Source organism: Rattus norvegicus, chromosome 19 (genome assembly GCF_036323735.1).
Source record: "Rattus norvegicus strain BN/NHsdMcwi chromosome 19, GRCr8, whole genome shotgun sequence".
Taxonomy (NCBI): Eukaryota; Metazoa; Chordata; class Mammalia; order Rodentia; family Muridae; genus Rattus; species Rattus norvegicus.
The window spans coordinates 63,087,416-63,098,515 of NC_086037.1; the positions used below are offsets into that span (position 1 = coordinate 63,087,416).

At 44.8% G+C, this 11,100-nt stretch overlaps 1 non-coding gene across 1 annotated transcript; it reads left to right on the forward strand.

Annotated features, from left to right (window-relative positions):
- The first annotated feature begins 5,639 nt into the window (after nt 1–5,639).
- On the forward strand, nt 5,640–5,772 carry LOC120098686 (small nucleolar RNA SNORA51). The gene has a single exon (XR_005497109.1). It is a non-coding gene; the product is annotated as a small nucleolar RNA SNORA51 (small nucleolar RNA).
- Nucleotides 5,773–11,100: the final 5,328 nt, after the last annotated feature.

The window sequence follows — 11,100 nt, forward strand, 5'->3', positions numbered from 1 at the left end:
GTCCTTTGGAGGAGTTTTAATGAGTTGCCTCTGTCTTTCCATTAAACCTTTGTGTCCGGGTAATGATCACCAAGTACTATGGGACCAAACTTATTGGTGAGGGCCAGCTGGCCCACCTCCCGATGGGGCTGTCAGAATTAGGATACTTCCTGTAGGTTTTCCAGCAGCTATAAAGGTGCCAAGGTGGTTCATGTTCCCGAAAAGCAAATTAGAAGACATAGCAGGGCGCTGGCTACATGGTGGGCCTAGTTCTTCTTGGCCTGATCTATCTGTCGCAGACCCAACAGCTGTCCCGAAAGAGCTACTACAGCTCCTAGAGAGGGGCTGCCTTAACTTCTACAAGCCTCCCATTTGACATCATCTTGGGAAGTGGTAGCCAGAGGGCAGTCTCCAGGCCAAGTACCATTTAAGTTCAAGAATGGTGGGCATGCAACACTGCTCCATGGTGTTACTATGTTTTTTAGACAAAATTCTATTCTGTAATCAGGCCCTCCTAGACCAAGCTCCAGATTTTCCTCTAAAGGAGGAACAAGATAGCCCATGCTTCTGTCCGAGGTGCCAAGAGAGCCCACCAGGTCAGTGTGGAGGTTCCCACACTCCTTCTTGGCCTCCACCTAACTAATTTGAGTCAACTAAAATTCAGACCAGATAGATATATGGTGATAGGTGCCACTGCAGTGCGTAAATGGACAGAGAAGGGAAGAAGGGGGGAGGAGAGAAGGGGGAAGGAAGGACTGGGGAGGAAAAAATTAAATAAAGGAAGAAGAAAGGGGAAGGAACTGTAGGATGGAGAACAAAATAGAAAAGTAAGGAGGAAGGAAGAAAAGAAAAAGGAAGGAAGGATGGGAGGAAGGAAGAAGAAAGGGGGAAGTAAAGAAAAGAGAAGAAAGGAAGAGAAGAGGAAGGGGTGAGGGAAGAGCAGAGGAAAGGAAAAGGAGGAAGAAGTTCAAGCTGAAGGGATCACAGTCTATAGGAAGCTGCTGAGCTGGCATTTGCTACATCCATATGTTAGCCACATGCCATGTCAAGGGATTGGTGGCTGTTTTCGTTACTGTTCTGTTGCTACAAAGAGACCCCAAGACCAAGGCAACTTACAAAAGGAGGTGTTTAATTGAGGGATTGCTTACAGTTTCAGAAGGTGAGCCCATGATTAGCGTAGTGGGGAGCATGGCAGCAGGCAGACAGGCAAGGTGCTAGAGCAGTAGCTGAGAGCTTATGTCATAATCCACAGGCAACAGGCAGAGGGAGAGAGGGAGACTGAGTCTAGTGTGGGCTGTGGAAACCTCAAAGGCCACCCTCAGGGACACAGCTCCTCTACCAAAGCCATGCCTACTAATCCTCCCTAGAAAGTTCGCCAACTTGGCACCAAGCAATCAGGTATAAGAGCCTGTGGGGGCCGTTCTCACTCAAACCACCACAGTGGCTTGTGGAGACGAAGAAACCAACTCATCGTAGGGGTAGAGCTGCATTTCTTCTGTATTTGCAACAGGTGTTTGGAATTGGCTTCCGCATAACCACTCTCTGGGGCCCCTCCTGACTGCCCACTGTGAAGAAGTGAGTTCCTGAACTCCCCACAGCAGCCCTAGCAGTGAGATCTAGATTACAGTAGTTCAGTTCCCAAACATCCTGCTGGTTTCTTGGCTCCCAGGACAGAGATGAGCATTTGGAAGGTGGTTTGACCAGGAGGGCTCTGAGCTCAGCTGGGGGCTGATGCATTGACAGGTGATAAGTGGATGAGCTGCTGGAGGGTGGCAGAAGCTTGCCGAGGCGGGACCTGAAGGACTGAAGTCACAGGAGCTCATTTGTGAGCATGGCGTTTTGAAAGAGTTCCTATTTCTTCTTTACCTCCTTCCTGGCAGCTGTGAAGTGAGTGTCTTTGCTAGATCATGTGATCTCAGCTTCTATCCCCCCCCCCCCCACCAGGACCCAGAAATAACCCATCCAAGCCATCAGAAAGTTTGGAAATTACGAGTTTCATTCCATGTTTGTAGACCTAAAACATGGACAGAATAGCTGTGTTGGGCAGCTTTCTGTTGCTGTGATAAAACACCGGAGGCAAGTGCTTAAAAACTAAGAAATGGTTGTTTCAGCTCATGGTTTCAGGTGGCTTTTTAGCCCAGGGCTACTGTGTCAGCATTGTGTATTATTGGGCACATGGCCCCAAATGACCTAATTTGCTTCTTTCTATAAGGCTTAGCGTCTTACAAATCCTCCCATTAGCACACTTGGGAAGACTAAGACTTTTAGACCATGGGTCTATGGAGGAAATTCTAGGGCCCCCACCACAAAGCAAGTGTGAGGATTATAGACTCTCTTCTGTAGATCACATCTTAGAGTGCACCCTCCCATGTTAGAAAGAAAGAACACATGTGAGACATTAAATAGCTTATTTTCCATCAGCCGTGTCATCCCTGGGCTCTTGGGGCCAGAAACCGAGCCAGGCTCTCCCAAGGAAGCCTGCAACGATGCATTTACATGATTTTGAAACCTTTTTTTTTTAAACTGAAAAAAAAATCTCTCATTAAAATCTCAGCTCTTTTCTACAGTTGGTAGTTTTCCTTATGGTAATGTAGTGGCAAAATCAAGGACACCATTGCATCACGGGACATTCTGGGTCGGTGACTTTAAAGTGTCAGTTTATGTGGGAAATGGACATAAAGCAAATCGACTGCACCCGCCTGCCTCCAGCATTTCAGGCACACGGGCATGAGCTCTCAGGAGCGCGTGTGCTCTTTACTGTGTGAGCTGTCCAGCGGACCAGCTAACAGAGCTAGAGTTGTGAGCACAGCTTCAACCTGGACAGATGGAAAAGACATTCTCTCTCATGGACCACCTGTCATAGGACGGTAGTGAATCCAGGAAAAGTGTGCTAAGAAGGATCCTGAAGCCAAACCCAACCAGTGGCGCATCCTGGCCCTTTTTATTACTTACTCTTTGTGGGTGAGGTATGTGGTAGGAGCGCGGGTGCCATGGATTTGCACTAGATGAACTTGTCTCCAGCTAGATCAATGGTTCCGGTTCACATTTGACTGGCTGGTACTTCTCAGCGTGTGCTTAATGCATTGGTATATAGGCTAGAAGCTTGACGTGTGACTGCCCAATGGGGCTATGAGGTAAGTGTTTCTATTCTAGTGGGCATGGACAGGAAGAGAGACAAGCAGTTTGGGCTTTGAGGTTGACTCTGGGCAGCATTTGAGGTCACATGGTCCTCCAGTGGCTGGAATCTTACATGATATGTGGCTGTCCCTTTACTTCACCGAAAGCCATTTCAAGATGCAAAATGTTCCAGCTGCCACTAGTACCTTCCTTAAAGTACAGGTCAAGCAGTTGGAAGTTACAGAGACTCAGTGGGACCCGCGTTTGGGAATGGATTTTCTGATACTTCTGAGTGCTTCAAATGACAGCCACCTGCAGGGCCTTCTATAGGAGAGTCACCACATGAAAGCATCCAATTGATTTGTGTCCATTTGGGGGTCTTGCTTATCAACCGACTGACTTCCTAGTCTCAGGGGTGCATTAGCCTGAGTAAGGCAAGTCCTCCCCACCCTCCCTAAGTGTGCTGTGGCTTCTTTTCACGATCTCCCAAGAAGCCGCCTCCAAGAAAGAACACCTACCTACCTGTGCAAACAGTAAAGACTTGAGGGATCTGGAGCAGGACAGAACTCCAGACCTGGGTGGAGAAGGAGGACCTTTCTGTTTGTGTTGTTTGGATGGAAACCACTGCTTGGCTTTCAGGATAATTCAGAGAACTCATTTTTAAATTACATTTAAAATATTGCCTACTTAAAAAAAATACAGAGTGTGCATGGTGCAGTAATTGATTGCCCTCATTATCTTGATTGGATATGTCCATGAAGATATTTCCAGAGAGATTTCATTGAGACGGGAAGAGATCCATTCTAAATGCAGGCAGCACTCTTCCATGGACTGTGGATCTGAGGACAATGGGGGAAAGGAAAAGTGAACTAAATACAGCCTTCCCCCTTTCCTACTTCCTTGTTTGCTGAGAAGGCAGTGGGGCTCCTTAAGCTCCTGCAGTCACAGTTGTCCATGCCTGCCATCAGGATGGACTGTGCCTCTGCAAACTGTGAGCCAAGACAACCCAGTCTTCCTTTTAATTGTTTTTTTTTTTTTGCCAATATTTACTCATAGCAATGAGAAATCAATACACATGGTATATTGCCATGGTGATACACTAATGAGATTAGGTGCTCTACCTGGACCAGGGTGAGAGCAATGGAGGATGTACTTTCTAGTTTCTAGAGTCATCAGAGAGGAGGGAGCCTTAGTTGAGAAAATGCCTCAATAATATCAGACTGTAGGATTTTTTTCTTTTCTTTTTAATTTCCTTCTTTATTCACTTTATATCCCAGTATCTACAATCCTCTCCTTCCAATTTCCCTTCCATTTCACTTCTTCTCCTTTGAGAAGGGAGACCCCTCTCCCCCGTCTATCATCCCACCTTGGCACATTAAGTTTCTGTAGGACTAGGCACATCTACTGAGGTCAGACAAGGCAGCCCAGTTAGGGGAACAGGATCCATAGACAGGCAAGGGATTCAGGGACAGCCCCCTCTCTAGTTGTTGGGGGACCCACAGGAAGACCAAGCTGCACATCTGCTACATATGTACAGCAGTGCTAGGTCCAGCCTGTGCTCACTCTTTGGTTGATGGGAACCCCCAAGGGTCCAGGTTAGTTGACTCTGTTGTCTTCCTGTGGAGTCCCCATCCTTTTCAGGTCCCCCATGCCTTCTTCCCTCAACTCTTCCACAAGACTACCTGAGCTCCATCTCTGCATCTGTTTTCATTGGCTGCTGGGTGGAGCCTCTCAGAGGACAATTATGCTAGGCTCCTATCTGCAATATTATAGAGTACTATTAATAGTGTTGGTTCTTGTCCCTGGGATAGATCTCAATTTGGTCCAGTCATTGATTGGCCATTCCCTTCATCTCTACTCTATCTTTGTCCCTGCACATCTTGTATAGTGATTGATGGGGAAGGGCCCAACCCGTTGTGAATGGTGCTATCCTTGGGATGGCGGTCCTGGATTCTATAAGAAAGCAGGCTGAGCAAGCCATGAGGAGCAAACCAGTAAGCAGTCACCCTTCCATGGCCACTACATCAAGCTCCTGTCCCCAGATTCCCGCCCTGCTTGAGCTCTTGTTCTGACTCCCTCCGATGATGGACTGTGACCTGGAAGTGTAAGTCAAATAAACCCTTTCCTCCCCAACTTGCTTTAGTCATGGTGCTCCATCATACTTATAGTGACCCTAACTAAGACAGAGGCATAGTGTGATAAGTCTGAAATCTCACTATTTGTTAGCAAACAAGCAAGTTGCCTACCACCAGACAAAGACAAAGTTCAAGGACCTTGGACTTTCATCACTGTTTGCTAATTAAGGCTGTATGCTATCTGCATTTCACAAGTACTTGCTGAGGCAGAAGATTAAATAAGTCTCCATATCTCACTATATAGAGGGAAATGTTTCAGATACAATTGAACGTTACTCTTCCTATCAAGAACCAGGAAATTCTCAACTGGAACAAGAAAAAAAAGTTGACAGAAATCAACACCCAGATGGAAACATACTGGAGTTATCTGAGGAGTTTAAAATAGCTGCCATGACAGTGCCTTAGGGAGGCCTCCTCATGCTCACTGAATGCTGTGTTCTTATGCTGACAACATATAGAAAGGAGGCAGAGCAAACCGACTCTCTGTACAGCTTAACCCAGGCCATTGTGCCTGATCTAGATTGTGAATGGGGATACATGGATTTGGAGAGAAGGAGAAAATGCTTTAGTGAGCAGTCAGGAACAAGCTTGGGGGAAAAAAATGGATAAAAAGGTTTCATCAAAGGAACAGAAAGTCTTGGGAGAAAAACAATGGAAGCAGAAAGAAGAACCAAATGAAAAGCATGGGACTTGAATCAGTAACTGGAATTTTTAAATAGATACACGCAACAGCAGGATGAGAAGAAGGAAGCATCAGTGAACTTGGGGACAGAACAATAAAAATGACGTAATCTGAACAGTACAGTGAAAAGGATCCAGAGGAGGAAGCAGAGCTCGAAGACCTGAAGGCCACAGTATAAGAGGATACATCGCAGCCATAGAAGAATAGGAAATGAGAAAGAAGACATTTCATTTATTATATATAAGTACACTGTAGTTGTCTTCAGATACACCAGAAGAGAGCACCAGAAGAGAGCACCGGATCTCTTTACAGATGGTTGTGAGCCACCAGGTGGTTGCTGGGAATTGAACTCATGACCTCTGGAAGAGCAGTCGGGTGCTCTTAACCGCTGAGCCATCTCTCCAGCCCGAAAGAAGACATTTCAAATGGCTGAGAATCTCCTACAATTTTCAAGGTTTTGCCCCTCCTGATGCAGAAACTGAGCAACACAACACAGTATACTCTCACAGAGGTCATGCAAGACACTCATCAGCAGACCTTGAACACTAAGGACAAAGAAACATCCTTAGAAAGGACCAGAGGAAAAACATTTACCTTACTCCCACCTTGAGTTGGGAAACAATTAGAATGACAGCTAGTTTCTTATCATGAGCCATGGAACCCAGGAAGAAATGTCCAATAACTTTTAAATAGCTAAAGAAGAGATCTATCAACTCATAAATCTATGTCCTGTGAAAACAGGACTTTTAAGAATAAGAGAGGAATGGAGATTTTTAAGATTAAGAAGAACTAGAGTCTTTGTCATCAGTAGAGCAATCTTAAAAGAGTAGCAAAGGAAAAATCTCTAAATCAAGAATAGTGCATAAAAGCTGTATTAGAAGTTGATACAAGAAAAAAAGAAAGAAGGATAAAATGTGAGAAACATAAAAGTCTTCTCTTACTGAATTTAATTTTCTTATAATGTCAAAGCAAAACCACTGTCTATTATGGTTTTCAGTGTATGTAGAAGAAATACAATTCAGAGATGTAAGTAGAGAAGTTTAGAAGTTTATTAGAGGGACTTGAAGTGATGTAAATTCTTTATGATTTTTGAACTGGGGAATGCCAGTAACAGGAAACATGAGAAGAAACCTATACAAAATGATACACTAAGAAATACTACAGGTACATCGCACTGGGTTAAAGGATGTTTGGGTAACTTGGAGTTTCAGGAATGAGACAGAACTGAGAAACAAAGAACAAGAAGAAACAAGAAGGCAGAGTTAAACTCCAGCATATCATTAATTACATTAAATGTAAATGGTCTAAAGAAACAACTAGAACACAAAGACTGAATAGATTTAAAAAGAATACAACTGTTTACTGTCAGCAAGATCTTAATCCATCTGTAATACAGGTGAGTTGAAAATAAGTGGATGGCAAAGAATCAAAAGAATCCTGAACAAGAATAGACCTATCAATAACAGATTAAATATACTTTTAAACAACAACAACATTTCGAGAACAAACACAAAATGTTATATAGGATCAAAGGGTTGGCCAACAAAAAATCAACAGTAATCCTTTGTGCATGTGCATATGTATTCGTGTGTGTGTGTGTGTGTGTGTGTGTGTGTGTGTGTGTGTGTGTGTGTGAGATCTATTTTCTGCTGCTATGGCAGAATATCAGAGACTGAGGATATTTAAACAAGATAAGTGTATTTGGTCCATGATTTTTAGAGAGCTAGAAGATCATCACATCTGATAAGGAAATTCCTTCTGGGCCATGTTATGGCTAAAGGTATCATAGAATAAACAAATACATTGGGGGTAAATTTGTCTCTTCTAGACCTAATCCACTCCTATTACAATGTAATCTATTCATAAGGGCGGAGGTATTGTGGCCTCATCACTTTGTCAGAGCTACCACTGAAAACAGATACAATGGGTAACTTCTGAAGGAGCCACTTAACCCACAGCAAACCTAACAAAGCTATAAAACACATCGAGCAAATACTGTTAGAAATGAAAGCTAAAGTGGACAAGTCTACAAATTCAGTTCAAGACGACAGCACTATCTTCTTGATCATTGAAAGAACAATAGAGTATTACCAAGATACACAGAACCGTGGACCGACAGGATCCAGCTGTCTAATAGAGTACTCAGAGGCAGCAATGTACCCTGGAAATATAATCTGCACTATGAACTGAATGAACAAATTCAATGGGCTGAAATCATATAGGAGTATCCTCTACCACATGGAATCGAGCTGAAATTTAGTGTCATGAAGCTCCCCAAACAGGTGGAAACTGAACTTAGGATTTTACATGTTGCATGCATCAAAGAGGACATTCTAGGGGAGATATAAAAATATATTAAATGATACATTGAACCCCAAAAAAATGTCACCAGTAAGTATATCTCCCTTCTTTTTATAAAAGACAATTACTCTATCTTTAATGTGTGTGTGTTTGTGTGTGTGTGTGTGTGTGTGTGTGTGTGTCCATGTGGGTACCTGTGGAGGTCAGAGGCATCAGAGACCTCAGAGCTTGTGTCACAGGTGATTGTGAGTCACCAATGCGGTGCTGGGAACTCAAATGGGGTCCTCTGCAAGTGCCGTGCTCTTAACTGCTGAACCCTTTCTTCATTCCCCTCCCCGCAAGAAACAAATTTTGTGTGTAGCGGAAATAAAGTAAAAACATGGATGAAAGGTTATGGAGACTGAGAATGGAGTTTGTTTCCCAGGAGAAAAGGTAATGGATAGGAAGATGGAAAAGTTGCCTGAAGTGCCAAATCGCCGTTCACATTCCTGTTTCCCAAGAGCGTGACACCATTTTCCTCAGGTCTATGTCTGAGGGCACTTTCATATTGGAACCAGACAAGGACATTTAGTTAAAGGGAAGTCTATAAAGACATGGACAGGGTCTATGGAGACCAGAGATGTTCAGAACAAGAGAGAGCAGTAAGAGTGTTCTGAAGAAAAGCACAGCTTCTTACCAATCCAAAGGGGAACGTGGAAGGCATGTGGGAGAATATGGAGATACTGCGAGGTGCTGAGAACCAGGCAGAAGACACTACTCCTGTGTCCAGTAAGTCAGCTTCCGCTATGCTACCCTATGGGAAGGACACTGAAGACTTGAGCTCCCCCTTCCCTTTGTCTCCTGTCAGGATTCTAAGAGGGTGGCTTCAACAGGAAGTCAGAGGCAAGGGGCCCTTTGCCTTCTCAGTTCATAAAGATGTGCCTCCTGGTGGCATATTGATAGAGGGTGAAGGTAGGAGGCAGAGAGCTGTGTGGCTGGCAGAGACACTCAAAGGCACGGGCAACTATTCCCTGGACACGTTGAAATGCTGGTAAGGGCAGGAGATATGGCTCCATTAGTAAACAGCTTGTTGGGCAAACACGAGGATCTGTGTTCATTCTCTGGCACCCATGTAGCAGCTGGGTGTGACATTGTCATCTCAGCGTGGGAGAGGACACAAGAGGACTCCTGTGGCTTTCTGGTCAGCCAGTCTAGCTGAATCGATGGGCCCTGCGTTTGGTGAGAGACACTCCCGAGAACAAGATAGAGAGCGATTAAGGAAGACACCTGACATTCATCCATCTCCACACACTTACACATATATGTGCTCACATACCCCCTACACAACCACATGCACTCAAAGGCGTAGAAACTATAATCACTCTGAGATGGGCTGCTTATCAGAGAGTTGCCGAAAAGAGTCACCCGACCCAACAGTCTGCTGTGTGAGAGGGAGAATAAACCTTTATTACATTAAGCCTCTGAGATTTGGGGTTGTGTATTAAAACAGCTAGTGTTAATTACCCTGACTAATACACCCAATAAAAGCCAGGGCCTCGGAGTCTGTGTGGAGTCGAATATTAAATGCACACCCAGCACTCAGGAGTAATTAAAAAGTGATTCCAATATTTACTTGTGTCTCTCGAAAAACACCAATGGGGATCTGATTCATAATTTTAGTCACTCATCTCAAAACCCATTTTATTACTAATATCATCCCCCTTTGACCCAGATCCTTCCATCTATCAACCCTCAAACATTTTCCCCAACTCCAAGTCCATGCAGGACTTCTTCTCGTTAACCCTCCTTTGCCTTCCAGACTTTCACAGTATGGGAACTTTGAGTATCCTTCTTTGCTTGCTCCAATCACTGTCTCTCTGCTAGCATGAAAAAATCCCTGCATCCTGTTTCCTGACAGGGAAGTAACAGTGATGCTGGCACATAGTAAGACATGGGCATGTGCTCATTACAGGCTGCTTTCCTAGGCTGCTGTCTCTGAGACACTGTTGTCCTGCAGTCGTTCATGGGAAGCATATTGCAAATGAACACCTGTGGAGGGAGAGAAAGCAAAAGCAGGCTAAGGCAGCAAGGCAGATCTGGTGTCTCTGTGTCTCTTCTTTGGGCTCTAGGAGCTTAGCCCTCATCCCCCCTGTATCCGTCTACCATGGATGTGATCAGCCTGGGGAGCAGGTGACCTTGGACAAGGGCATTCCCGAGAGACCTGACAGCTGAAGGCTGCTGCTGACAGCTCTCTGCAGCTGGGACAGTGCGTGCTGCCTTGTGGAAGAGCTTTGGCAGCCAGTCACCATCTATCACTGTACTGAGAGCTTGTGTATGTACAGAAGGTAGGGTACAACAGAGTGGCCCTATGTGCCCTTGCAGCCTTGTCAGCTTCTGTTCTTCCTGCTCTCCCTTCTCTGTGAGGTCCTGAGTCTCTTACACTGTCCTAGGCTTGCCACTTGCTTAAAGAAGCACATAGGAATTCACTCCTTCCGAGAAGCCTCTGTCCTGATGCTCTGTCTGCCTCACTGTCCTGCCCAGGGCTGTCCAGTCTTCCACACAGGAACAGTGGCCCTGTGGCTTCATTCTGGCCTGTGGGGGTTACAGAGCAGTGTGCTGCTGGCCTTGCTGGAATGAATTGATTTATCATTATTATTAAAGAACACCATAATGACTGTAGTCACCAGGAGGACTTCTTAATGGTTCTTCCCCTCTTGACTGTTGCCTTAAAAGGCACCCAGGGCTGTGCATATCTTGCTAGCCTTCAAGATGACTTTTTTTCTCTGATTGTCTATAATTAGGACCTGGGCAGGAATAGCCTTTTAATTCCCCTTCTCCCTATTAGCTTCATTCTTTAGCTCTTGCAGTGACTCAGATCAAGTTCGTGTAAACTCTGTAGTTGAGCCC